The sequence below is a fragment of the Nesoenas mayeri genome (genome assembly GCF_963082525.1).
Source record: "Nesoenas mayeri genome assembly, chromosome: 4".
NCBI classification, from domain to species: Eukaryota; Metazoa; Chordata; class Aves; order Columbiformes; family Columbidae; genus Nesoenas; species Nesoenas mayeri.
This window is the reverse complement of record NC_137540.1, coordinates 69,043,807-69,071,556: the sequence shown is the minus strand read 5'-3', so window position 1 is coordinate 69,071,556 and position 27,750 is coordinate 69,043,807. Positions and strand designations below refer to the sequence as shown.

Here is a 27,750-nt window from a genome sequence, read left to right as displayed (position 1 = left end):
ACCCCAAGATATAAATAAATAGGTTCAAAAAGAAAATAGGCAAATTCAAAGGAGCTAGGCCTAATGAAGTCTGATACATGCTCATCTAGATGCAATATCTGGTTTGGAAATTAGCAAGTCCCTAAACTACTGATTTTCCAAAGCGGGAACAACACAAGTGGGTAAGAGCTCCTTTTCCTAAGCATCCATCACTACCTCCCTTGTTGGTTTCTCTGCAGGAAAGGACATGCCTGAGCCTGCTTTGAATTTTAAAAGCCTTCTCCATTCTGCAAATAGAGCTGAGAATAAGAGACCATAAATAATTACCCGTGGGCAGCTAACGAAAACCATAGGATGTGAGTCCTGAGTTGGAACCAAGGAGGTATCAGAAGTGGACTGAAGGGTCACTGTTGGTGGGTCTCAGGGCACTTGACCTGAAGTGTGCATGGTGGCTATGGCAGTTCGGTTGGTTCTGGACAAGCACAGCAGTGTTTCTGCCATCCTTACAACTGCGGGTGTTGCTGTCACCAACAAAAGAACAAACAGATCAATAGAGTTGGGGATTTTTTGGAGACAAGTGTAATGAAAGCCAGGTCAGAAATGGCAAAGATTTCAGCCTAGCTGGTAAGTACACAGAACTTCACAGCATGAAACTCTGCCAGGGTAGGGAACTCCCATCGTTTCTGGCTTTCTTACCATGGTGTTTCCTCTTTGGACTTTTGTAAAGTCCAACTTCTGCCATAGTCCACCTGGCAGCAAGTTACAGTCTATCTCCCTCTAGTGGGTAATTACCCATGAAAGCCACAAGGACGTGTGCATTAAAATGTTGCCTTGCACTTGTTTCCCATGGTCTTCTTTCTTCAGGTTGATTTCTTCTTCTTGCTCCATGGTCTTTCCCTCAAATACATTCAATGTTTTCTTGATACCCTCTAATCATCATGTCTGTCCTTCCTCCATTCCTGTGCTATGTGAGGAGCTGAAAGCTGCTTGAGGGTTTTCTGTTTGCCTTCGATGTAAGAGGAAGTGAAAGTAAAGAAGCTGCCCAAGAATGAATTTTAAATGAAATATTCTAGAGATTGGTGGTGTTTCCACAGAGGCACATGTGAAACCCCCAGTTCACCGGAGACTTAAAAATCTGGGAAACCTTAGATGGGTTCCTGAGGTTTGTAATTGATTTTTTTTTATCTGGAGTCAGTCAAATTTACAGTTGGATTTTCTTATCCTTAAAGTTGATTTATTTGGGTGGAAAATGTTCTGCATTCTGCTTAGTAGCTTTTTTGCTTTGCATTTGTTGTTCCATTACAAAAAATATTAACAGCAAACTACATAAGCCAGCTGTGTTATATCTAAAGTTAGCTCTAACAGCAACAGTTAACTACCAAGCAGTATACCCAGAGCAAAGCTGACATTAATTGAGAAAGATAGTGCCCTCAAATATGTTGAGACAAGATGCTATAGAAATGGGTTTAACCAGCCCATGCCTTTTGTCTATGGAACTGCATTTCTCTCCTTTGCAGAGCATATGGGCTGGATACTACTATTGTTACCCCGTTGAGTTTACTGGAAATATATTAGAGATGAATCCCAAAGGTGTTTCCTTTCTCTGACTACTCTGATTTTTTTGTCTGGTTAAGCACATTTCAAAAAACAAGATGAACAAGGCAATATAGTCCAAATGAAAAATGACAGATCTAGTTGAAAGACATTTTTAGGTCAGGCTTTGATAATAATACATTTCTTGAGTGATACTAGGCTTTGTATTAATTATTATTAACACAAACGACATCATAAAGATTATCTATTATCTTTCTATCTAAAACTTTGAGTTATCTAAATAAATCAACAGTAAAGATATTTTGCTCCAGTCCAAATATTTTCCTGGTTCCTTGAGCCACTGGCATTTTTCTCACCTCACTGTGGTAATGCTGTTCCTCAAAAGACACTAATTAGAATCCCAACAGAGTCTTTATTATGGCAAATTTAAGTATCATAAGGAGAATGAATGAAATTAAGATAAACTGGAATTTAACTGAAACAAAGTAAGATCATGGATTATGTTCTGAGCAAATTCTTCTCCTACTAACACCTATGCAATCCACATATTTACATTATTTTGTGAAACAGCATAATACAAAAATAATTTTGCTCTATACCATATCAGGATTATAAACAGAGTCATTTTACTTATGTGGGTAAAAAATACTGTAGCTTTTGCTCCCTTTATGACTGAGATGTCAACATAACTAATTTAATTTCACTGTAATAAAGATGAAATGAATTCCAATCCTTCTCCTATACCAGTAACAACATATTTTTATTCAGCTGAGACATTTCATAAGCCTGCCGAAGGTAAGAACTGCAGACATGATGGAGGCAGGATGCGAAGGCAGGGAGAAGGTACTGCAGAAGAAATGTACTGATTTTTGTCTCCAGAGCTTTACTCGCATTGATGTACAGGAAAAAAAGAATCCGGCGACAATTGGCTTTCAAGACCAGCTTGTAGAGCTGACAGTAGGAAAATGTTCTTTTGCTTCCAAATCGAGTGTATTTGTTCTAGAATTTGTTAAGATACTTAGACACAAAGAAACAGTGCCACATCTTTTTCTTTATTTAGGTTGGATGAGGGCTTCATTTGGCATTACGGAAACTAGAACAACTGCACAGGGCTAAAGCAAAAGCCTGTGAGTCCCTTTATGCAATTTTTGGTCATAGTCAGAAACGAGCGCTTTGGGAAGGAGTATGAGAAACAGGGCAAGCACAGAGCATTGCTGCCATTAGTCCGCTCCGCCTGCAGCAGCGACTGTTTTATTTCATCGCTGCTGATAAATGCAGAAGGTAGTCTAGTGGTCTGTGCACAGAGCTGTGAATCTGCGTGTTTCAGTCCTGCCTCTGTCACCAAGGTTACCTGTGTATTGCTGTGTCCCGGCTCACGTGCATGTGCACTTGTGGCAAACCCGTCTGCAAGGTTCCACGCTGCAGAGGCACGCACAGCCCACGCTTGTGTACCCACGCTCACATCCACGCTGTAGTTGGCCAGGGCTGATATTATGGTTTGGAGAGATTTGTTCCTCCCTAATGGTCTGCATAACATCTGTGATTGTTTCCTGAAGAGCTGCATAATATCGCGGTGTGCTACTTACTGTGCCCCTTTACCTCTCCCCACATTCCTTCTGGTTCTTCTATTTTTCACATGGTTATCATCACTGGTCTTTGTGCTCCTTGTGCTTTGCCTTAAGCTTGTCATCCCTCAGTGCTTACGCTCCAGAACAGCAGGCTCAGTGCAGTGTGAAAACTCTGCATATGTTTTCCCCAACCGTGTAGCCCGAGTCAAGGTCAATCTATCCGGTAGCATGGAGAGGCCGAGTCTTTCAAGTGTCCCAGCTGAAGCTGCTGATAAAAAGGTGATGCTGTTGGATTTCCAATACAACCAGAGAGATAATGTTTAAGCTACCTCCTTGAATATTCCTGTTAAAAATTTTGTTTAAAAACTACGCTCCACCTTGCTTCAGGACTACCCTGCAGTTCCCAGCAGCATGAGATCACCCTCAGAAACCAAATCCATCAGCTGCCGGCCCACTTCTGGTGAGTTCACAACTTCACCATTGCTCCTGAAACTCGGCCACCTCCTCCTCAACTATCTCCTCCAGTGCAACCATTGTTCCCACCTCCATTGGTCTACTATCCTTCCAGAAACATGATGTGGAGGACTGCAAGCTCCACACTCAGGGCACTACTCACGATGCAGGCAAGTAGATGGGGAGCTGCCAGAATTCCTCTTTCCAACTTTAAGGTTGCAATGGAGAGCGTTTACCAGTTTGAAGCATGACTTGCCCTGTACAGCTTCTGGGCATGTCCTCCTTTCTGCGAGCCAATTCAAGGGGGCTGGATGGAAGGGCAGATTTGGGGTGTTTCTCCCCAAATCCTTGCACCTCAGGTTGAGCAGAACCCTGGAGAGCTCCTCCTCTTCCTGCCCACGGCCTCCACAGAAACTGGAGGAGGCCACAGGCAAACTGGGGTTGAGTGGTGACCAAGGGTGTCTGACCCAGGGAAAGCTGGTGGGAAGATTAGAGTCAGGGGAAGGGAAGGGGGCAAGCAACAGGCTGGAATATACAGGCCCTGGTATACAGCACATCAGTGGAGGGCTGTGTATAGTCAAAAAATAAAGAAATACACATGCTTCAGTTATTTCCCCAGGGTAAAGTGAGTAGGAGTGTTCAAAGAGTAATATTTGCTTCATACTGTCCTGTGAGCACAGGTTCCATATATGCATTAGTAAGTATTTATAGGTTGTATGTTCGAATGGTGCAGGAATTAGGCAAACACCTGAATAATCAGCAGCGTACACCAAATCCCGTCAGTCTGATCCCAATTCCAAGTTTCCTATTTCTCAGTGTTACAATTTCACAAGCAATCAAAATGGCTCCTTAGCTACATTATGTTATTATGAGCAACATCACTTGTCAAGTATTTTAAGTATGAAAAGTGATGTTGATTGTTAGGCATTACTACTCAGGTAAAAATTACACCCCAGTGTTAAAAATGCACAACAATATACCGTTAACTTGTTTAATATGACAGCTTTGAAAAAGTGATACGTTTTTCTTTCGCATTTCTACTACAATACCTTTTTTTTTTTACTTTGTTCATTAAAATTCTTTCAGCAATGAAGATGATTCCATGATTTTGCAAACCAGCTTCGTCCCTAGAATGTTATAATTTGACAATTTCAAGGCTTTTCAACCCAAACCCTTGCATATGTCATATATTGCATTGCAGATTTCATCCAATAGCAGAAAATGAACTCTGAATGCAATATCATCTTATCAGTATTCCAGCACCATAAGCTTTTTCACTGCAAGCACAGTACTGTTCATCACAATGAAACTGAAAATGGAAGAGCTGAAGGATTGATTTATATGGCCTTCAGTCAGGAATGTTCTAATTCTGACATAATCTCCCCGACTGAAATCCTAAACACTGTATAATTTTGATTTATTACCGTTAAAAGCAAGAGCTTAGGTCCGTAGATGAACAGAATACCTAGCATGAAAAAGAGTGGTGCGACAGCTCAGGAAGACTGCAAGAAAATGCAGATGTATCATGTGACTTCACTCCAAACATTGTCTCAGCGAGCAAATCTGTGAACGGGGCAGAAAGCAACTGGAAAAACATCACGGGGATGCTCTCACAAATCCACTCCACCGCTCAGAAATCTCTCTTGATTATATGCATTTTTATAGCAAAGATAAGAGCGTGCTAATAAGGTAAAGCATGAACCACTCTATTCACTAGAAGTTGTAGGAGATGTTTATTAAAACAGCTAATTTATGGCAAAGGAGGGCCAGAGCTCGATTCCTGATACGCTACACAAAAGGCTGCTTTAGCAGGAGCTATTTTCCTCCTGCACCAGCAGTATAACCTTTTCTATGCTATTCTGTACCAAAATCTGCCCGTCATGGGGGTCTGGGGATGGTTTATCTGTGGTGCAAGGGTACCTTGGACATGTCTCTGCCTGCTGGCAGGTGGAAGCTGGAGCAGCCCTACGGTGTGCTATTTAAAAATAATAGTTTATATCTTTCAAGCAAAGTAGCTGGAGCTAAATCAAATAGAATCTTATTGGACTGAAAGGTGAATTAGGCTGGTTGTGCTGCTGCTTGGATTTTTTTTTAGGCGAGGGAAAGAGAACAATTATAAGAAAGGACATATACAAACTATTCACAACAAACTGGTTGATAAATGTACATTAAAAGCTCAGTGAACGCAGTTTTAATACCTGCCAGAACTGAAATCAACAGGTCATTTCATTCTAAGCAGACTAAGAAACAGAAGTTCTCCCCCCAGGTGCAGCTTTTTCCTGCTCTTAGTGCTGGGTGAAATGAATGTTTGCTTCCTTCCCTCCCACATGCTCAGCCCACAGTTCCCATGTAGCCACTTCCCAGTCCTGTTTTGGACAAACCTTTATCTTATCACCCTTGTCTTCCAAATCCTTCTTCTTTAGAGCACTTAACAGCCTCCTCTTACAAAATCTACCTTTTACAAGTGGTACCTAATCAATCTTACTTTATCCTGGCCAGAGGATGGATGGTTTTATTTTAGAAAAAAAAACAATAAATATTTTTATTCAATGCATTTTGTGTCTGGTATGAATGCTTTAATTATAGCAGATGGCAGTCTCCTGTATGCAGGAACATTTGTCTGCTTCGCAGTATTGCACAATGCTAGTCCAAGCATATTATTCTCACCTATGAATGGGCCTGTTCCTTATTACTCCCAATGATCAAACATTACACAATTCCTCCAGTATTTTTCACTTACAGACAGTCTGAACTACAGCTACTGCAGCTGCTGTAAAAGCGCTACAGCCTCAGAGAGATTATTCCTTCCTTCCTGCATACGTTAGAGTGGATATACCAGGAACTAAATTTGTGCTTAGGGCATAGCAGGAAGTGCCTGATTCTTTTTATGTAGTTGTAGAAAGGAAAAATAAAAGAGAAAACAAAACAAAACGAGTTTGGGTGGAATCAAATTTAGGACACATGCTCTCAGCTATAGGGACACAGTTTTCCAGAGTAATAAAATAAACTGTATCAGTAACTATTTTACTAGAATGACAAAAAGGCCTATAAGCAGTGGACAAAAGAAAACAAAAAACACACTGCATATTATTTTTATAGTCAATTAGCACAATAGTCATATATGGTGCATATCGGTGTATATGAATACAATACAGACAATATTTGATTCTTTGGACTAGAAAACCTAACGTAAAGCCCAGTTCTGCAAACCAATCCTGGCATGCTCAATTTTCAGCATGAGCTGTTTATTGAATGCTCAAATGAACGTATTTATCTGTTGGAAAATCAAAACAGCAGATGAAGTAATATCATCTTAGATTTCCCGGTGGTGAATTCATTAGCAGAGTCAGTTCTGGCCTCAGCCTGCCATCTTATCCACCAGACAGCAGTCACTTTCCAATGTAATGACAGCTGATCGTAAAAGCTCAACAGCATTTTGGTACACAGGTCAAGCAGATAGTGACAGGAGTGAAGAATAGCACTGTACCTTCTTCAACCCACAGCAAACCATTAAGTAGGAGAGATTAAGAACTAGACTTTTTTAGGATGGTTATCATTACCCTCAACAACTATAAAAAGCTCCAAGTCAAAAGGTTCTGACTCACTTGTTGAAGGGTACGAGCATCTGTGGAGGAAATTCGGGGTATGGGCTGTCCCTGGTGGCTAATCCCTGTGGAACAGGTGCACAGCAGTGTGCCAGTCCCACATTGCAGCGGGGCCGGCAGCCAGGGGTCTGGCTCAGAAAAGAAGATGCCCATTTGGAAAAGAGGTGGAACAAAAAGGGCATTGCCTGTCTTGGCATCTTTCCTGAGTGGCTTCCACTGGTGAAGTTGTGGTGCCCTGGTAGAATTGGGAAGCCTTTCTCTGCTCAGTGCACATCAGTGGTAATACCTTACTTGTCCCTCCCCAGTACCAAGTCCTCCTGGGCCGCAGCAGCAATGCTCAGGTGAAGTACTTTTGCAGCCAATGTTTGTAACTTTAAAAAATCAACAGATTCTCTATAAATTGGTGACTGCTAACATTTAAAAATATCAGTAGAATGCATAAGTAGCAGATCAGACTAATCTAAGGTTGAAGAACATTTATTGAGCACTTTCAGGACAGAAGGCAGAATATTGCAAAATTGACTTTCAAATGAATGAACAAGGAATATAGACTCAAAAATCTCTACTCTGGCAGATGCTGAACACAGTGTCATTTGATCTGTGGTAGCACTTGGGTGTCTGAATAGGTCAGCTGAAGCAGAAGGAAACCTTTCTCAAAAATTATTGCTCTTGTTCAACTAGTCCAAACTGGTGGCTTCTGAATAAGACAAAAAAATATTTCTTACATTATAAGTAATATACATAAAGTAAAGTCTTTTCACTGCTTCAGGTACATCTATTAAAAATTATATGTTACGGAGGCAGAGAGGATCCTGATGTCGGACCTGCACTAGACAGACTGAAAGACATTTTGAAGGGATTTTATTTTTCAGTCTGAAATACAACACACCTTTCAGTACAATATTTCTGCCTGAATAAAGTAATTCCATTGATGGAGAGTCTGTCAGTCATAGCTTGATTATGATTATAATTTATTGTAAACTCACTGCATTCTTTATTAACCTGTAAAAATATTAATACTAATAATTATTAAACTTGAGAACAATACAAAAAGAGAGAAAGAAAAAAAAAAAAGAGGGAAATGAAGCTCATTAAATGTCTGGCTCCTATTGATTGCCAATTGCTGCTAGTGTTAAATTAAGAGGTTATTTTGTTGTCCTCTGCAGCCAAGCTCAGCCATACTCCATTCAATAACCAACAATTTAGGTCTTTGAGTTTAATAATAATTATAATAAAAGTATTCCCCACTTTCTGGCATGCTGTGTTTATTTTAGGATATTAACACAGCAATCCAAACACAACACGTAAGACTCCCTCAGGGCTTTCTGTCTCACATCCCAGACCTTCTGTTTCTTTATAAGCTTTAACAGCCACAGTTATAAGAGATATAAATAGTCCGAAGCACAAGAGAATCTCTCTTCCCTGACAGAATCTTTATTTACAAGCTGTGCAAATCTAAGCAGGTCAAATAGTCCCTTGCTGGCAGGTTAATAAGGCCCACCTGCCAAATAAACCCACCAGTGAACTCCACAGGGCCTACATAAATCCAAAAAGCTTGGACAAGAGAAGATTTTCTCCCTAGGAATCATACAGAGGTGGGATGCTTATAGTTCAAAAGGCGTTCATCTTTCAAACTCCAGAGTGCTTGTCTACCTGGCACATACTCATGAGCATTCAAAAACCTTGCAAAAAACATGGCTCTTAAGTTCAGAAGACACCATTATTTAACATTTATATTTCAGTATTGCTTACAGGACACCTACATGCCAAGGGCTCCTGTACTGGCGCCACACAAACATGCAAGGCTTTTAAGGCTCTGCCCTTTAGAGTTTTTAAAAGGCAAATATAGTTGGGTCATAAATCCTTAAAGTTATTTATGACTTACAATTAATTTGCCTACAATGCCAGGAAAGAGAAATGGAAGAATAGGGTAACCGATTATTTAAGCTGACCTATACATTAATTCTCACAAGCCACGGTACATTTTTTAAATTAATATTGACTGCTATCAAAGTGGGATTCTGGTCTAAGACCTGAGCTGTTCAAACACTACTCTTGGGTAAAGGTTTCCCACTGAATCAATGACTTCTTTATGTTCTTTCCTGAACCAGCCAGGCACAGCAACTGTCCCAGTGTGGGCATATCCATAGACCTTTCGAGAGGCCTAGTCACTGTGTTTATATTGCATTGTAAAAAGCATTTCCAAAGTGTCCTTCAGGTTTCTATTTGCTGTTCGTACAGTCAGCAAACTGGTAAACCCCGAGTGTTCCTCCTGATATGTTGGACTGGTAGGACGGCCTCAGGCAGATGAGGACAGACAGCCATGCAGCAGAAGCTCCCCAGCCCAATGTTCTGAAGCAGGAGCTTCTGATCCATTCATGAAGGGAGTTAGTTTACCTTTGCGTGCCAAGCGAAGAACTGCAGCCGTGCCCGAGCTGAATCACAGGCAGATCGTATGTCCCAGCCTCAGAGGTGCCAACAGCAATCAGAGAGGGCGATATATGGCCGGAGAGGCAGCATGCGTGTATAGAGGGTGGGGATCACAGGTCCAATTTTAACTAACCAGCAAAAGTCTGATGAAGTTCTTCAATGTGTCGTGAGGGACACATCCATAACAGGCCTTCTCCCTGCCTGTAAAAATCCTTGAGGACAGGTTAAAGGCAAATCAGGGATCATATGAAAATGCATGCAGCTATTCCTTCCTGCAGGTCTAGACTGGGCTAGACCAGACTCCCCACAGGCACTTGAGGATCAGAGCTGTATTAAAACATATAGGATTGTGGCTGCAAAGAGACAACTCATTTACGTAACACTAAGTACATATATTTGCCAGTGACTCCAAATATAAGTCAGATGTAACAGTTTACAAGTGTACATGAAATAAGGAACACATGTAGAATGTCCATTCAAGGCAGCATGCTGTGGCAAAGCATTTAGCTGCACTGTGAAGGCCTCCATGTCAGATCACGGGAGGGAATGCTGGGGTTTGGGATTTTGGTATTTTAGGTGAGCTGTGTGCTGGGAGGGGTATATTTTCAGTCAGGTGCAAAGTTACCTTTTCTAGCCCCTATAAAGGACTTCTGGGGCAAGACAGAAGTTGGGGCTTTGAATCACAGGTTAGACTCCCAAATTCCAAGTGCCATTTAAATGCCTATCTCCTCCTTTGGACCAGTGCAAACAATTTATTCCTGCCTTGAAGAACCAGCTCAAACCCAAAAGATGCAGATAACCTCAGCCCTTCAGCAAATACCACATGCCCAGTTGCTGTAGCAATTGCAAAAGGAGTGTCCAACACATGGTGGCTTGTGTTCATGGGGATGATGCTATTATTAGCACAGTGGTACTACAACCATGTCCAGCTTCAGTGTGAGACAACAGAGTGGGTGAATCTTCACATAGCCTCTCCGACACACCAGCCAAGCCCAACACCTCTTCTCAGCTGCATACATCATTCATTTGAATCACAGTTTAGTTCAGCTGCTGGAAATGCAGCCGAGACAGTCCAATGTTTTTTCTACTGTACGTAAACTGGATGCAGATTTGGCGCCGGAGCCAGAAATGCCGCAGTGGGATCACTCTTGCATACAGGGTTGAGCTGCTGACAGTGAACCGCGGTCTGACTCTGCAGGCAGCCCAGCAGCCACGTTTTGCTCCCTGCCACGGCTCGTTCGCCAAGCAAGGGCATCTCGGAAAACGCCTGCACTGATTTGCAAAGTGTAAGCTCTGGCTCATTAACAATAACTGAAGCGAACAAATATAGCTTAGAGGAGCGAGCATATCAAGCTCAAGAAGAGTGTAAGAACATGGTAAAATGTGCAAGAAACACATCCTACTCCTTTCGTTTTTCACAGCACAGGTGATAATTTAGCAGTTAGGCCTGCATTTGCAAACCGGCTCATCGTATGCCGTGAATCCAGTTGTTTCAGCCCTCATTTGTCAAGTACATTTGCACATACTCAACACCAATATAAAACAAGTGCTAGGCATCTTATATAAAAGTCTCCAAACATTTCTCAGAATTAGTGGATAGTTCTGAAAAGGTCTGTCATGAGCATTTTTCTCAAGGCATATATACCAAGTAAATGGGATACGATCACAGTTACAGTTTCTCAGCACAGGAAATTGCCAGCCACCAACATAATTAGAAACAGTTCATATGATCAAATTAATCATTCAAAAAAGGAGCAATTACTGTTAACAGAATAATGGCATGCCTTAAAAAAGAATGAAATTAACCTTTAGGACCGACATGGTTACCCTCACCATTCTGCACTGAGGCAGCAAAGATTAATATATGTGCAAAATAAAACACTCCATTAGCATCTGCTGAAAACAGAAGTAGCATTATCTATCTGGCCTGTTCAACCCTTAACAAACTTTATTCTTTGGCACTGGCATAGAATGGGAATATCAATAGTCACTTCTCTGCCAAAATAGGAAAAAAAACCACAACACACCAACCCCCCTGCATGCACACACACACACAAACAAAAAAACCCCCACAAAACCAACACACAACTTTAAGACTTCCATTGCTATATAACTAACTACATTATGGTCATCGCTGAACAATAATTATATGAAGATTAAGCATAAGTCAGTAATTTGAAATGCAGCAGAATTAACATTCAAACCTACATTACAGCTCCTCAAAAGCTGAGAGTTATAGAGTTAAGCTTTAGCCTTAACATGCTAAAATCTAGAAATGCATAGCAAACATATTGCAAAAGAACTGTAATTTTGCTCTGTAGTGCTAAACATTAATTCTAATAATGAATGTATTTCTGTATTTGTACTTCTAAATGAGATTAAATTTATGTTTATAAACACAGTAACATACTATGCTATCAATAGATAGAAGAGTTAATGTGTTTTGAATCCTCAAGCTGTGTGTTTCTACATAGATTAGATTTATTTTATTCTGAATGTCAGCAATGTTTAAATTAAGTCATACTGATGTTGCAGATAATGAGAGACATATAACTTCCATAGATAAATTTATTAGCGCACTGAAGTTACTTATACCGGGCTGGAGCATGTTAGCTGCTTGGAACTGGTATACAGCTGGTTTTTATCATCCCAACACTGGAAAACAGCAGGGAAATACTCCTCAGTTTTCCTTTCTCCTGGCCTCTGCCTTCCCCTGAAGCTGTATCGCACTCCCTCATGTCTTCAACTTTCCTCTTCCTTTTGCTCCCTCAATGACACTTCCCTTCCTTCTGCTCAGCACAAATGATACGAACACAAATAGCTATTTGTGAGAAAAGTGAAGTTTACTCCATTCTCCTCCTAACTGAAAATGTAGCTGGTAAACAGTCCAATGTATAACTCACAGTATGAAGAAGATTCACATTTAACAGTATATTTTCATTGACATTACAATTTCACACTCAGAACAGCATTTAAACTATAAGCTACAGTTGCATTAAGATGTCTCATATTTGGACAGAGGCTGATTCTGTTTGAAATTATCAAAGCAGATATTTTATTTTTCCTAAATAATCAACTTTCAATTAAATAGTACTATTACTCCATTTTTATATGAGATTACACAAAACATACGAAAAGTCCAAAAAGCCTGTACCTTCTCATTTTCAAGTTTATTTAACAATTCTAATACACAATGCTGAATTTTTAAATATGATTTTCAACAAACTTTCATTCAATTTAATGTATGTGTAGGTTCTCAAGAACACATTTCTTACTGTACTTTTAGGTTGACTATGCTACACTTAATATAAAATTTAAATGAGCATTTCAAAATATTTTATATTTCATTCTTTCTTTAATTCCACATCAACAGCTTGGTGTCTCCACATTAAATGGCATGCAATACATTGCATGGCCAAAGACATAAATGGAAACACGTCCATCAAGATTTTTCTTAACAGTGGCGATGACAGACTGACATGCAGAGGGATCAGTGGCTCTGTCTAGCTATACCTAACATAGCTAAGGAAGGTTCAGACAGGTTGGAAACAACAATTACTCACAGTTAATCCAAAGAAGTAACACAGACTGCTGGCCAAAGTCAGCGCTCAGGTGATGGGTTGCCAGCTGACAGCGTGAGAGTAACCGTGATATACCAGGGACAACGCTGGGAAGATCTCTGCATCAGCGCTACGACAGAACAGGACAATGGGCAGCATTAACTTTTCCCGCGTATTCATGTTTTGAAGGAGAACTACAATGTCTTCAGTGTAAGACCCTAATAGTTGGGAGCCTGTGAAACAAGAAAAACCTACATTTGTAGATTCTATACGGCCTAGTACAGTCCTTATCTCATTAAACACCTGTGGCACAACAAATACGGAGGAAAAAATTATTCACGGAACGGGTTGTCAGGCACTGGAACAGGCTGCCCAGGGAAGGGTGGAGTTGCCATCCCTGTAAGTGTTTAAAAGGCATTTAGACAAAATTCTTAGGGACATGATTTAGTGCTAGATTTAGGTTATAGTTGGACTCAATGATCTTGAGGGTCTCTTCCAACTGAAATGACTCTATGACATCCTGTGATGCTGTATAACTAACTTGGGAATATCTGATTAACCCATTAACTGCACTCATGTAATTTCAGTTTAACTCCAGTTGTAGTTATGTTTACATTGCCACCAAGATTATCTGCATTCAGGAAAAATATTTACTAAACAATGCTGAAGCAAAAATAAAAAAGGATACAAGGAATTTAGAAAGCAGTCAATCCTTTTGGTCCACACAGGAGAGAAATGTAAACATGAAGCTTCTGCCACAAACATCTATAGTGAAATTAAACGTGCTTGCTAATTGCACCATCATTACAATTGGCCTTCACCAGGAGAAAGGCAAAGCTTTAGCACAGAGACTGCTGATCTCTGTTATTTCCCAGAGCAAGAAGTGCCCCAAAATGTGCCCCATCCCCTTGTTAACAGTGCTGACCAAACTCTCCAGGGAGAGAGTTCTGCACTGTTGCGTGGAGTAGTGCCATGCACGTACAATTTGTTTCTGAGCTCTGCCCAACTTAGTGAAACTACAGCAACTGCATTGTAGGCCTGAGCTTTTCTGGCACTGTGTCCCTGTGGTGACAACAACAAAATCTTCCTTCAGCTTCAGAATTTCAGCATATCCAAACATATGCCTAAGGTCAGGGGCACTGACTACTATTATTGCTGAATAAATGATCTTGGAAAAAAGTGTTTAAATTGTAAATTATCTTTCAGCCTCGCAACTAATCTCTACAATAGTTAAGTGTTCCTAGAACAATATGTAACCGCTACATTTACTTAAACTCCTTTATTGAGTTAAACAGTGAGATATTGATCTGGATGCTATTTCTTAATACAATATATCCATAAAAGTTGGATGTAAGGAGCAACGAAATTTTAGATACCAAATGAAACAGGAGTCACTAATAATGAATACTATTAGCTGCTCTAGTTGTACATCTTCTGGTTTCAATGACTTGTTCAGCTATACAAGAAACATCAAAATGTTAAAAAATATTGACCAATTCAAAATCACAAGAAAATGTAATGAAAGAGAATAAAACCTCCAAGAGGTTCAGTCTGGAAATTTGCAACTGCTAGAAACAGATTAGGGGACATTTACTTCAACTGTTTCAAAGGCATCACTCAAGTATTATTTGTCAGCACAATCTCATTCTGCACTGTATGGGCATTTACCCCATCAGAAGTCAAAACTTTTTTGAACTCAGTTGTCAGGAGTGTAATATATAACTATATGCACTTGCAAAGAATCAGCCTCTTTGTGTACTGCAGTGAAAAAATTGAGACCTTTTGATTATCACGATACGAGCTCAAGGAAACACGATTGCTCTTGAAATTAAAAGCAAAAAAAACTGCATGTGCAGTTTCTGTTTAAATGGGTCACAACACTGGAAAAGTTTGCACCAGTGTCTATGTACAGTATAAACTGGTGCTATTCCAGTTAAAGGTGTTAGCTACCAGCATAAACTTACCTGTAAATTTGCATGGTGAGTCTATCAGGAGGTAATTACATGGTTGCAAATCTTAGTAGCATAGACAAGGCCAATGATCCATAGGAGTTGAAAGGGCTACGGAAGATTTGTTGTCACCTTGACCACGATAGCAAAATCCTTCCATTTAAATCTTAAAGAACTGACAGAGAAGGCAAACATGAGAACCACATTATCTGGAGGATTTTATGCATTAGTAGTAAGCAGAGAATAAAAATATGCATCTCCTTTATAAGTCATACGTGGAGATGGATTTGTATTATTGAGCCTGAACAGCGAATTCATTCCCAAACAAAGTAGATAGCAAAATAACAGGATTTGCATCCTTCTATTTATTTGTATTGATAACGGTGCCTCTATTTGTAACTAGAAGACATTTTCTTTTCCTGTAAATGTATAGAACTGAACTTTAGAAACTGAACTTAATTCAAATTAGCTATTTTAAACTGTGATGGCACTTTTTATTTAATGCTGTAAATACTGACATTCCAAAGATAAATCTTGCTCGTCTAACACCTTAAAGATAGTGTATTTTTTTTTTTTTTCAGAAGGGCTATAAAACAAGTTAAGGTACCTTTATCACCACAGACAGTTTTCCTTCAGCTACCTTGAGATTAAAGTTTTAATCAGCCGATGATTAGGTTTTTCATTACTAAGTAATTAACACTAAGCTTGCACCAGTCGACTCTTAACTGCCACGCTAAGGTGCGCCCACCATTAAACACATGTAGTAACAGTGACAAACTTTAACATATAAAAGCAAATTAATGATTATGTAAAAAATAAATAAATATATATATATATATAAGCAAGCCTTTCTGTAACAGATGGCATAATTTCACCGTCATCCAGAAAGTACAATGCTGATGTGCTCCCCCCTTCTGTTATCGTCTGTTTACCTTTCACAGGAGTTGCATTAGGCCCTTGGAGACCAGGTGAATACAGTATCCATAGCACCAAGGGACTGTGTTCCCTGCCTGGTGCAGAGAACACAGGTTCTCAGAGCTCCACAAATCCTTCAGCAAACCATTGAAAGCTCTCAAGAATTGGCCACTACCTGCTTTACGTTAGCTTCGGCAACGGTTCATGAGAATATTTGTTCCTACTGTAACATGACAGATATTTAACGATTTGGCCTGCACTTTCAATTGGCAAATTGCAAGCACGCGTTCTTATTTTGATACTTAAAAAAAACAACAACAAAACAAAAACAAACCAAAAGAAAAGAAAGAACAAACCAAACAAACAAAACCAGGCCATACTTCCAGAAGAGACGGCCCTGGTAATTCACAGCCAGGCACACTCGGGTTCTTACAGCCATCTGACAGCCTCAAATTGGGTGCAGTTGTACAGAAAGTCAAAACATTTGGCTTAAATCAGCTTTTTCAGAGCAACAGCTGAGGCCAGTGGGTGACGAGGGCACGGTCACCGATCCGGTGTCCCTGTGCCTAAGGTGGAGATGAATAAAAATATAGAAATGTTTAAAAAAATTAAGTGTTTTCCACCGAGCTCTGCGGGGCTTCGACGCGCTCTCGCCCACCTGAGGATGCCGCCGCGGCGAGCCAGGCCCCCCCGAGCGGGCCGGACCCCACACAGCTCCCGCCTCCTCGCCCCGTGGCCTCCCCTCCCCTGGCACCCGGCCCGCCCTCCGCTCCCTCCCCGCCGCCGGCTGCGGTGCTGTCGGGGCGGGCGAGCCGCAGAGCGCCGGGCCGCTCCCGCCGGCGGCGCGGCCGAGACTGGAACTGAGACTAAGGCTGGAGCTGGAACTGGCGCTGCTCCGGGCCGCGCGTGCGGGCGGCTCCGTGCGGGGGGATTTGAAACAGCCGCTCCAGGGGCAGCGCAGCGGCGGCGGCCAATCAGCGGCCCGGATTTTTCGCGCTGGTTCTGGCCGGAGGAGGGGGCGGGGCCGCCGCGCAGGATCGCCGGAGCCGCCGCCGTTGCCGCCGCCGCTGCCGCTGTTGCCGTGTCGCCTCAGCTCCCGCCGCCGCTCCCCGGCACCGAGCTACCGCCGTCGCCTCTGCCCGGCTCCCGGGGGAGAAGGATGCGCTAGGGCACAGGTCAGTAGGCCGGCAGCGCGGCTAGCTTCTCCCCCCGCTCCGCGCCTCCCCGGGGAAGGGAGGAGGCACCCGGGGCACGTTCCCGCAGGCCCCGGGCGGGGAGGCGGGAGCGGTGGCGGCGAGGCTCCGTGACCCGCGGAGATGCTGCCGCTCGGTCCCGCGGCCGCCGGGAGCCCCCCTCTCGGGCTGGGACCGCGGGCCCTGCCCGGCAAAACGCTGTGGGGGCCGGGGGTCCCGTCGTGGGGCATCCACTCCCCCCTCCCCCTGGGGACTCCCCCTCCGCCGGCGCTCCGCTCCCCTCAAACTTACAGCCCGCAGCTCCCGTGTCCCCCATCCCCAGAAAAGGGCTTCTTTTTTTTTTTTTGTTCGCTTCCCCCGTCTCTCTCTTCCCCTCCCTCCCCCCGCTACCTGGCCCTCGCTGTGAGGCCGCAGGCCCCCTCGTCACCCTCCCCTCATCCCCCCTTCCCCATCGGAGGCTGCCGCAGGATTTGTGCTGGTGGCTGGGCCTGACTCTTGGGTGGCGGAGGAGCGGAAAGGAGCGATGCCGGAGTCCCGGCTGTTGCAGCTTCATCCTTTCCCCCCCTCCCTGCCCTCCTCCTCCTCCTCCTCCTCCCCGGCGCTGCGGGGGGTCGGGGGCAGCATAAAGGGGTAAGGGAGAGGTGCTCACCCGTCCCACCTCCCTCCTCCGGCGAGGGGGGGGATCAATCAGTGCAAATCAGAAAGAAAACCGGAGGAGCTGGGGAAGCGATGGGAAAAAAATAAAAAAGCCTCCCCCAGGGTTTAAACCGCCTCCCTAAGGGGTGAGGTGGCTGCAAATGCCCCCCCCCGTGGCGATGGGGGTGTAGGGAGGTGGAGGCTGCTCCTGCCCCTTCCCTCCGGGTAGAACCGGGATTGTACGGCAGCAGGAGTGAATGTAACTCTGGATATGTATGGAGGGGGAAGCCATGTTTGATTTATTCCTCCACTAAACCCTGGTGTGATGTTCCTTCTACTTACACCCTTCTGCAGTCCACCCTGGACCTGTACGGGAGGAGAGCCTTGTTAGGGGAGCGGAAAAGAAAACATTCCCGCGAAGGCGGACGGACTCGTTGGCTCAATCTTCATTAAGGATAAGAGGATAGGGCTCTTGTAACTTGAATTGATATTTGTGTGGTAAAAGAGCCTGGGGAACTTGTATTCCCAAGGCCATAGTTACAGCTCATCCGCTGTGGCTTTACCGCTCTGGGGGCGGAGGAGGGAATTTGCCACACTTCTTGAACATATTTATACTTGCTTTTTGGTTTTGTGTATTTTTTTTTTTAAAATATGTCGGCTGAAAGGAGGAGTAAATACTAGTAGAAGTACAGAGGCAGTAAACACCGTATTTAAACAGATTTCAGAGAAAATGGGCCTCTTGCTAACAGGCTTTAAACAGACGAGAGGCTGGTATCAGTCATTGCCCATGTATTTTGTGTGCGTGAATAGTTTCCTTATTGGCATTTGCATTAAAATTGGTTCATAATGATTCTTAAATTCAGGAGCTAGTGCTGCCGGCGCTGAATAAGCTAAACGAAGTCTGCTTTAAAAAAAAAAAAAAAAAAGGAAGATGTGTTTGGCGTTTAGCCTTTTCAGGCATCTAAGGAAGGTAACTGTAAGCACTGTGGTGTGGCAATGAAGTTTGTAATTGATTTTGCAAAGAGTCCTTGCTGGTGGTTTATGTGGACATATATACTAAAATTCCTTAAACCTGGAATGTGTGGCTTCAGCTGCAAGAATAAATTGGTTCTTCACCAGAATGTTCGTATGTTAGTAGAATTTCTGTAAATTTATCCCTGAGGCTATTATTTGCTTGTTTTGCTGTGGGAATTTTGCTCAGGAAATGCAGCATATCAACCTTAATGAACTCCTCAATTTCACAGTGTGGTATTATTTGGCTGTTGGATGTAATCATTGAATAAAACCGCTGTTTTGCAGGACTACTCAGGGCTCAGTACTTACAGTATGTGCAATTTTTGGTTATGCCAGTAAGCATTTATATCTCATATATTAAAGCATGCTGAGATTTTCATCTAGTATGCAGCCATCAGAAAATATGACAGTTTTTTCAGTCTTTGAATACAAAAGCTCTCGATATTCCTGGAGATTATATGGCAAGTACTTGTGACGGTTATAGGAGTATCCACCCTCATACATACTCGGAAAAATTCAGGTATTAAAAGAACAGTAAAACCTACTAATTTACCAAATATTATTTGAAAAATGTCAGAAGAAACTAGGTCATTATACTTTAAAGGTGTAGATTTAAAGTAGTTTAGAAAATGGAAATGAAATGTAAAATATATTTCCTCTTAGTTCAATATGAATCCAACAAATGGCTAGTAAGAATAATAAAAAAATGGGTTTAATATCTGTAGGGCTACGTGCTTTTTCTGAAGCCAGTGGTTGTTTTGCCGATGAGACTATTGCATTTAAATTACTGCCTGCATGCAATAGACTGGATATTACAACAAAAACAACGCCACTTTGTTTTAGACTAGGAGCAAAAAGATTGTGGAGGAGGTTGCTTTCTAATATTTGGGCAGTGAAATTGATGCGTAAGGGTATACAAACCTGCATGCATGTGTATATTTTAATATATATTCATCTGTGTCCAAAACATTACGCTGACAACATGGCAAAGGAACGGAAAGAAGGGATTGTTTTTCAGTGTCCTATTGTTTGTGGCCCATTCACCTCTCACTTTTGCACTGAGGCTGCTTTTTGTTCCACCGGTGTCAGTGTGTTTCCCAGGCGAGGCCTTATTTCTCCAAACTGATAAACGCTTGTCTTTCCCTGTGGTCAATCAAAGCTGATCGACTGCATTGGGACTCCATGCAGATATAACGGTTCACCTGCTCTGGTCAGATTACTGGATTGAGGATGTAGTTTGTGATGAGGAGAAGATAGAAGCATAATTCTTGCAGCGTTTCGGTCACCTCTGGTCACTGCTGCTTACATAACTGCAAGGCATCTCTTAGGTTTTAATCGCAGAAGATGGTTGAGTGCATGAAAATTGGAAATATTTTATGCGTAGAACAAGGTAAAGCACCTCGTTTTTTTTTCTGGGGAAAACATTTTCACCTTTCCTCGAGAGCACTGTGCTGCACAATGGGAAACATCCACTAAATGGTGTTGCTGGAAACAACAGATACTCTGACATTCAGTAATCAAACATCAATAAAGCAATGCTTGGTGGGACTAATAATAATGCGGTAGATGATGACAACTGCGTGTTTTAGTACTATGTTTGTGGCTATACTATTTGAGCTTTTTCCTTACTTTTCTGCAAAGGCAAATTAAATGGCCTTGGGGTTGAGTAAATGTGATAAATCTGGTATAATTCCTGAATCTAGCCTTTGGAGGAAGGAAGAATGGAGATACTGAAGTGGATAAGTAGGCCTGTGTTTCTAGGAAGCATTGCTTGCCAGTTAGGATGTATCTTTGAGAAATGTCTTCACTGAGAATGTGCTGTAGTCTTGGTGGTGTAAATGCGAAGGTGGAGATGGAATATGGCACCAGGGTAAGTGGTCAGGTGATGAAGTGGAGAGAGAAAATAATTTCCTATCAGAGCTTGGCATAGGAGTCCAAATTTCATTTGGTGCTTAATTGTGGAGGACTTGGGAGAAAGGGGGTGGGTAAGGACAGCCTTGTTGACGTGCCAGTGGTCGCCTTGCAGCTTGTAAATTCATGTAGCTGGTTGAATGGGCCAGCTATTTTATAAAATTGATGGTTACTTGGAAGGCTTTGGTTCTGAGAACATTTTTGAAGGAAAAGAGAGAAACTAGCTAAATTCACCCTTCACTACACCTTCAAATTAGCTTCTCTACGACCTGCAGTCATTGGAGGTAATAAGAAGGCAATATAAATGTATTTACTTTTTTCCTTTCAGTTTACACTGACAGAAATTACAAAAGTCATATGTCAAGTGCTATTTTTAATGTTTTTATCAAGTCAATGGTGTCCAGCATAGATATTTTATATTTTCTAGCATCAGCTGGAAGAGAAGTTTTTAGAACATGTTACAAGGGAAACTTAGACCATACTCTATTCTGCTGCACTTCTGGTGAATAGCAGACTTCAAAAATAAGTAAGATTCCTGGAGAACAGATCACATATAATAATACGTTGTGTATGGTGGTGATAGGTTAATGTGTAGTCCATCATGCATTACTTGGCTTGCAAGCAACCCTAAACTTGAGCACCAGATAATCTATTGACTCCCCAGTACATTTGAAAGCTGCTGCTATCCAAATCATATAACAGATTATATTATAAAATGACTTTTTAAAAACACATCTTGTGTGCAGGAAAGAAATATGTGTTAATCATGGTTGAAACAAAAGCAAAGTTTCTACTATCCTTCTTGTTAATGTTAAGTAATAATACTATTACATGGAAATTGTTCTGTTAGTACAATGGTGTGATGAGCTACATGTAGAAATTAGATGTTTGAAAATCTTTTTGAACATTTCATAGCGATCAGATTGACTAAGTATGGATAAGTGAAGCACTAGCCCATATGTACTTCAGGGTATTCTTATGTTGGGCAGAATTACTTTTCCCTGGGGCACCACTGATGTAGGTTCTCATATGTGACATAATGTAAAACTAATAAAATATATGTGACTTAAAGCATGTGTGAAATTGCAAGGGCTATTCAACAGGTGATGGCTTAGTTTCTAGCTTTGTCCCTTTCCTTTTAACTTGTCCTATTTTTATCTTAGTGCAAGATAGCAATTTGATCTTGTTTTGAACTTTGGTATTCAGCTCCCCAGCACAAATTGGAGCTATTTTATATCCATCCATATTTGGTGTAAGGATATGTATGTGGCAAATGACAGGAAAACTATAGCACTGTGTGCTACTGAGATAGACGTTCATAGAAGCTTTAACATTTTTTCTTCTTCTGTCTGTGAAAGGTACTGTCAGTTTTGTGTGTGTCTCTTTGAAGAAGCACAGGACGGTCTCACTCTGTTGGGTGACGGGGATGGCCATTTAACTGTCGTCGTGAAGCCTCTTCTGGTCTGTGCCTCAGATCAAAACACTCAAATACTGGCATTTCACATCTATGCTGAAATACACATAACAACTTCGAAAATCTGTGTTTTAAAATAATAATAACCTTTAAACATAGTTGGTCTTGAGGGCTAACATCAGAATTCCATGTTTTCTTTGTCATGGTCAAAATCAGAGAGTGAATGTTGTCCTGTTTTTTGAGTTTTGTCTTACTAAATAAGAGATAACACCAATGAGCAGAAGATGAAATATTTTGCGACAAAAGTATTTTTCAGAAAGAGGGATGAGGTTAGGGAAGATTTCATTAGAAATGCGATCTAAACACCATTTGAAATATTTTGAAAAGTTACTGATAAAAGAATTAAAGAAGCAGTAGGACAGAGATGCAGTAATGCTGTCTCCTGTCACAATGTTTGTGACCCATTTTGTTTATTTATTCGTTATAATAAGTTGAAGTGTAAGTGTTCCTGCTGTGGCATGGGTTAGTCTGTGAAGCTGAGGTTCCCAAGATTGTGTATCAGGTAAATAAATAGTGGAACTTGCCAGCCTTGGTGGGATGCCATCGGAGCAAAGAACCTGACTGCACTGGCACTCGGAAATATCTAAATTGGGGAGTTATCTCTGTAGTAAAGAATGCCCAGATCCTAGTCTGATAATAAAGCCAGAGGGATTTAAGCCAAAGTATGAGCCATGGAGAGCAGTGTAAGATGGAATATATGAATATGGATCATTTTGCTATATGGAGTCATTGCCAAGAACTTTTGATCAGATACTTCAGGCTGAAATAATTGTGATTTTTCTGTGGATGCAAAATGCAGACCATCAGAAGCTGGTTTAGACTAGCACTTTGAACAAACCTGAAACAAACGCCGTGATTAAATGTGGAACATGACTGAAATTGAGCAATAGTGCAAAAAAGAAGTAGTAGGCTTAGAATGTGTAGTAGAAAGTGCAGGTACAGTATCTATTCATTGGATGAATGTTCGGTTCAATAGTGGTAGTGACAGTTGAGTCTTCAGAAACTCTGCAAATAAGGATAGCAACTATCTTTGCTTAGCACAGCTTCTTTCTACAGTCAAACCTTTTTAGATTTTCCCGTAAGAAGTAGGTACAACATAATTCATTGTACCTAAGGCGGTGAAGTTATCCAGGGAACTAACGCTATGCTGAGAAAAAGGGCAGCATAGATGACAAGACAGACCCATTGCAAACCAACACAAAAGTTTTGGAGAGTGGACAAGAAGGATTTGGTTTGTTGAACAGGAAAGTGTTTTATCTTTCTGTCTCCAAGTTAAATGGATGAGCTATGCTATATCTGCAGAAATGTAAAACTTGCCTCAAATTCCAGACTTTTTACCTGTAACAGTCATTCTAATCTCTCTTCTGGAGAGATTCCCGATGTAGAAATAGAAAGGGAATTAAGAACACTGTGAATGGTAGTAATGCATTTTGGCAAGAGCATGTTAAAGACCCAGCACAGGGAGATGCTTCAAGTAATGGCCGAACCAGAAAGGCCACTTATTAGCAAGTATTTGGATTTGCTTGGAGAGGTTCTAATGTTCCAAGTCTCTTGTGAGCTCAGGCCTTGTTTGAGTGTCCCTGACGTACAGCTGCCAGTTGTGTGTGTGTTTTTTTGCTTTGGGGTAGTATGTTGGTAGAATGATTAATATAATCACATGTATATAGTTACAGTCAATGCGTGAAGTAGACCATAATTAGCATAGTATGGCCAGGATCACATTATAGACAAGGTGACATTGATCAGATATGGATATGGGTATGGATATGGTATCTTGATGAAAGGTACAAGTCTGTAAGTAAAATTCCATAGTGCCACTGAGGCGGTATTAACTACCTCTGAACTTTACCTTCTAGTTCTTAAAGTGATGTGATGTGAAGTTGAATGTACTGGACGAAAGAAATCATCTCTATTTTTACATATTACCCGCTCACATTAGAGGTGTATTATCAGTATGATGTGATGCTGTTTTTATAAACAACAGAATATCTGGCCAAATACTGCTCTAGGATAGAGATTATGATGGTCTCCTATGTATACATATAGCTAGGCTTTCTGACTGTTGGCAAAGCCTCATATATCACTGGTGTCACAACGCTGCTTTGTGGAATTATTCCAAAGCGCCAACCGTGCTTTTGGCACCTAAATCCACCCACTTGGGTGAATGGTTTCTAGTGCTGTGATAGACAAAGGTAGCAGAGTTTTAAGGGTCTAGGCAAAATGATTGTATCCTTTGTAGTAAAATTAGTTGCTGTCTGGTATGATCTGGGCAACATTGTTTATTTCTGTAGAAGTGTAGCAGATAACGTTTTGTTAATACTATGGTTTGATTCATTACTTACATTGATTGTTTACTGTGTGTTACCATCCCAGATTTAATCTTCCTTTCTCAGAATTTGCACAATCAAAAATTTTCATGATACTTGCAGTGAACCTTCAGGCAATTGCTGTGCTGTCATGACTACATATGGGAATAAGGACAGAATCATTGGCCACAGTGAAGAGGAGACAGATTCTAGTGTGCTTTACTACTGCAACGAGTGTTGTGTAGAACCAGAGGATCCAGGTCCTGAAGGTATCATGCAAGGAGTGGAGGTAGGATGCTGAAAAGAAAAAGCAGTGGGATTAAAGAAGAGGTGGGAATTTAAAGTAGGCTTGGACCAGGTGAAAAAGCAGCATAAATAAGGAAGGAACTCTGCATCCAAGCGCCAAGCTATTTGAGATTGCATTTGGTTCTTCGCTCGCAAGCAAAGGAGAAGGCAGATGCACAGCTCTGGCTCACCCCAGAGACAGAGAGAGACATCGAGAGACTCATTTCATTGGTGAGCAAAGACCTGGACTGCATGAGCATTCCGTCCGTATTGAATTGTCAAGTTCTATTTTGCCAGAAAGGGGCCATTACCTCCAGCTGAACCATTTGAAACTCTCCGGGAGACAAAATTCCCAGGTTTGCATTTGAAAACATAACTTCTTCTTATTATTAGCCAGTTTAAGCGACCATTGAGGGCTACCTTTTAGTATTTATTAAGAACTGATGGTAGATCCTACCATTTTAGGCATCAGTGTTCCTCTTTGCTTATTTGCAGAGGAGAAGCGATTCTTTTCTGTTTGATTTGTGGTCACACCACAGTAGTATGTGTATTCTATTCTCTCTTCAGACAGAAATAATGATGTTTTACAAGAATTTGAATTTACTCAAATATATCTCCTTCCTTCACCACCCGATTTCAGCAGAGGGAGCAGAACTGACAAAATTTAATTTCTGCAGCAATGAAGAAAATAGTATTTCTTCTGATTTTGAAGAAAACAAATTAATGGGGAGGAGTCCTGTTGCAGAATCTTCTATCCTTATCCTCAGCAGCAAGGGTTGGTGGCAATAGCTTTTCCTGAGGAGGAACAAAAAGACAAGTCCATCAGTTTTGTAACCTTGCTTTGTGCAGTAACAAGTGACATTTGAAGTGAAGAAATTCTTCGCTTGCCATTCTACAGTTCCTAACTGTACAAGCTGGTATTGCTTTTGTGAGAAGGCAATAAATATTTCTTTTGGTTGATGAAAATAGACTGGAACAATTAGGTTCTGAAATTTTATCCATTGGGGAAAAAAAAAATGGCCAACCTAAAACAAATTAGAAAAGATCAGTGCTCTTAAAAAAATGATGGCAAATAAGTGTAAGTGCAACTGTAAGTACACTAACCTTTTTCACACAATTTTCGAAATATGCTTAATCTTTTTCTTCAAATGTATATTACAACTTTGTGTAAACATTATTATATGCTATAAATGTAAGGAAATTTTCACATACTCATTTAAATATACTTTGTAGGTCAGCTTTGCCATCTGACTGGTTGACTGAAACAATTGTGTTTCTACTGCAAGACTAATGAAGTCTTTACTTCAGGTGCTTTTAAACTTACAATTGGCTACTTTGGACTAAAGTTTCCTTTTTTTTTTCTCCTTTCCTAAGTCTTTTATAAGACTCGTGGTAAATTGCCAGAAAGTTTTAGTATGATTATTTTTGGTTCTCTATCAGCTATTGCAGTAATGGTTTTCTTCAAGAGAGATAATACTTTTGAATTTGCTGGATAGAGCTGGTTTGTAACAATTTTTGGCAAACCCACAATACAATTTTCAGTTGTGTTTTCTTCTGAAAGTAAATTCTGTTTAGATCCTGTAGTAATTTTTCGTTATTTTAATATAGTGAAGAACAGTCACAATGTACTACATGATAGTGGATGTCTCTGCTCCTATTTGATATTTTATGCAAGATAATGTGAACAAGTTTTCAAATGTGTTAGCAAGAATGTGTTGCAACTTTACTAATCTCTGTAAGTGTCTTGTCTCATTCTGATCTGAAAACAGGAATAGCCTTTGGTCTTAAAGTTGATGAGAGAATGGAGAAGACTTACCAAAAAGCTCTTTACAGAAAAAACCAGCAGCCATGTATTAGCTTTTTCAGTTCAGCTGAAAGCCTGATTTGTAGGTAATAAAAATAGCTTTTGTGGATAAAGTTCTCTTACTGTGAATTTGTATTTAGGTGTGTCATCTTCTCCTTCTCCTCCCCCTGCTCCCTGAGTAATTCACCTGCAAAATGGCTGTAAGAAAACCCTGAGACAAAAGTGGTATCTAATAGTGATGCTTGTTTTTGATTACTTACTCTGTTCACTCCCTTTGGCAGAATTGGAAGGAATGAACTACTCCATTATTTCTGACACACAAGAAAAGCATCTCTGAAATTGCAGCAGATGTGGAAGAAATGAATAATAAATATCACATAAATGATAGTGGCCTGGACAGTGAAGGAGGAATCTGACATGCAGACTAACTGTACTTGGCTCATGACTCCTGTCAGATGATGGAACTTCAAGTAATTAATAACATTGTTTAAAATGTCTGCACAACAATTTGCCTTATGTAGAACCTATTTTTTAGTATGGAAATGTGTACAAAGTCGTTGCAAGGATTGTCCGATTGTCATTCTCTGATTAAAATATCTAGAGACCTTTCTCTGATAAGTCAGATCTTCTTTTGCTTACTGAAAGCTATTTGTTCACAGGCCAAAATACCATTTTCATTCAGCAGACTCCTTGGCTGTCATGTTTTTTCCTCTTTGTTAGTGAAAATGATACTTGTTGGGTCACCAGACAGTCAATATGGGCCGATACCAGCTTAAGCTCATTAGCTGCTACTAGTGTGTGGCGCTTTTGTCCCCATCCTTTCCCTACCCTCCCCCCACTTTCCTTTTCTATAGATACAGAGTCATCTAGAAAAAGATGAGGAATTGCTTTTGCTTCTATGTAATATGGTGGTCAGCATGAGTGCATTTAATTTAACTACCAAATCTAACCATATGCTCAGCTGCTCTATTGTCCTCTTCTCACAAAGAGCCCAGTCCTTTTTCTTGCTTATGGTATTTGTACTACCATAAATTTTAGATAACAAAGGTTGTGTAAAATGTAACAGGCTTTAATTTTGCCCTTCTTTCTTGAAACCTTTTGTTTTTCCCACGTG

The 27,750-nt window shown here is 41.0% G+C and overlaps 1 protein-coding gene across 1 annotated transcript in view; it reads left to right on the top strand.

The window, feature by feature from the left end:
• Positions 1-17,066: 17,066 nt before the first annotated feature.
• The window catches only part of NSD2 (nuclear receptor binding SET domain protein 2), a 74,742-nt gene continuing 64,058 nt past the window's right edge, over positions 17,067-27,750 (top strand). Inside the window, exon 1 of the mRNA XM_080344193.1 lies at positions 17,067-17,188. The gene's annotated coding sequence lies outside the window, so the exon portion shown is untranslated. The remainder of the gene's footprint in view (positions 17,189-27,750) is intronic.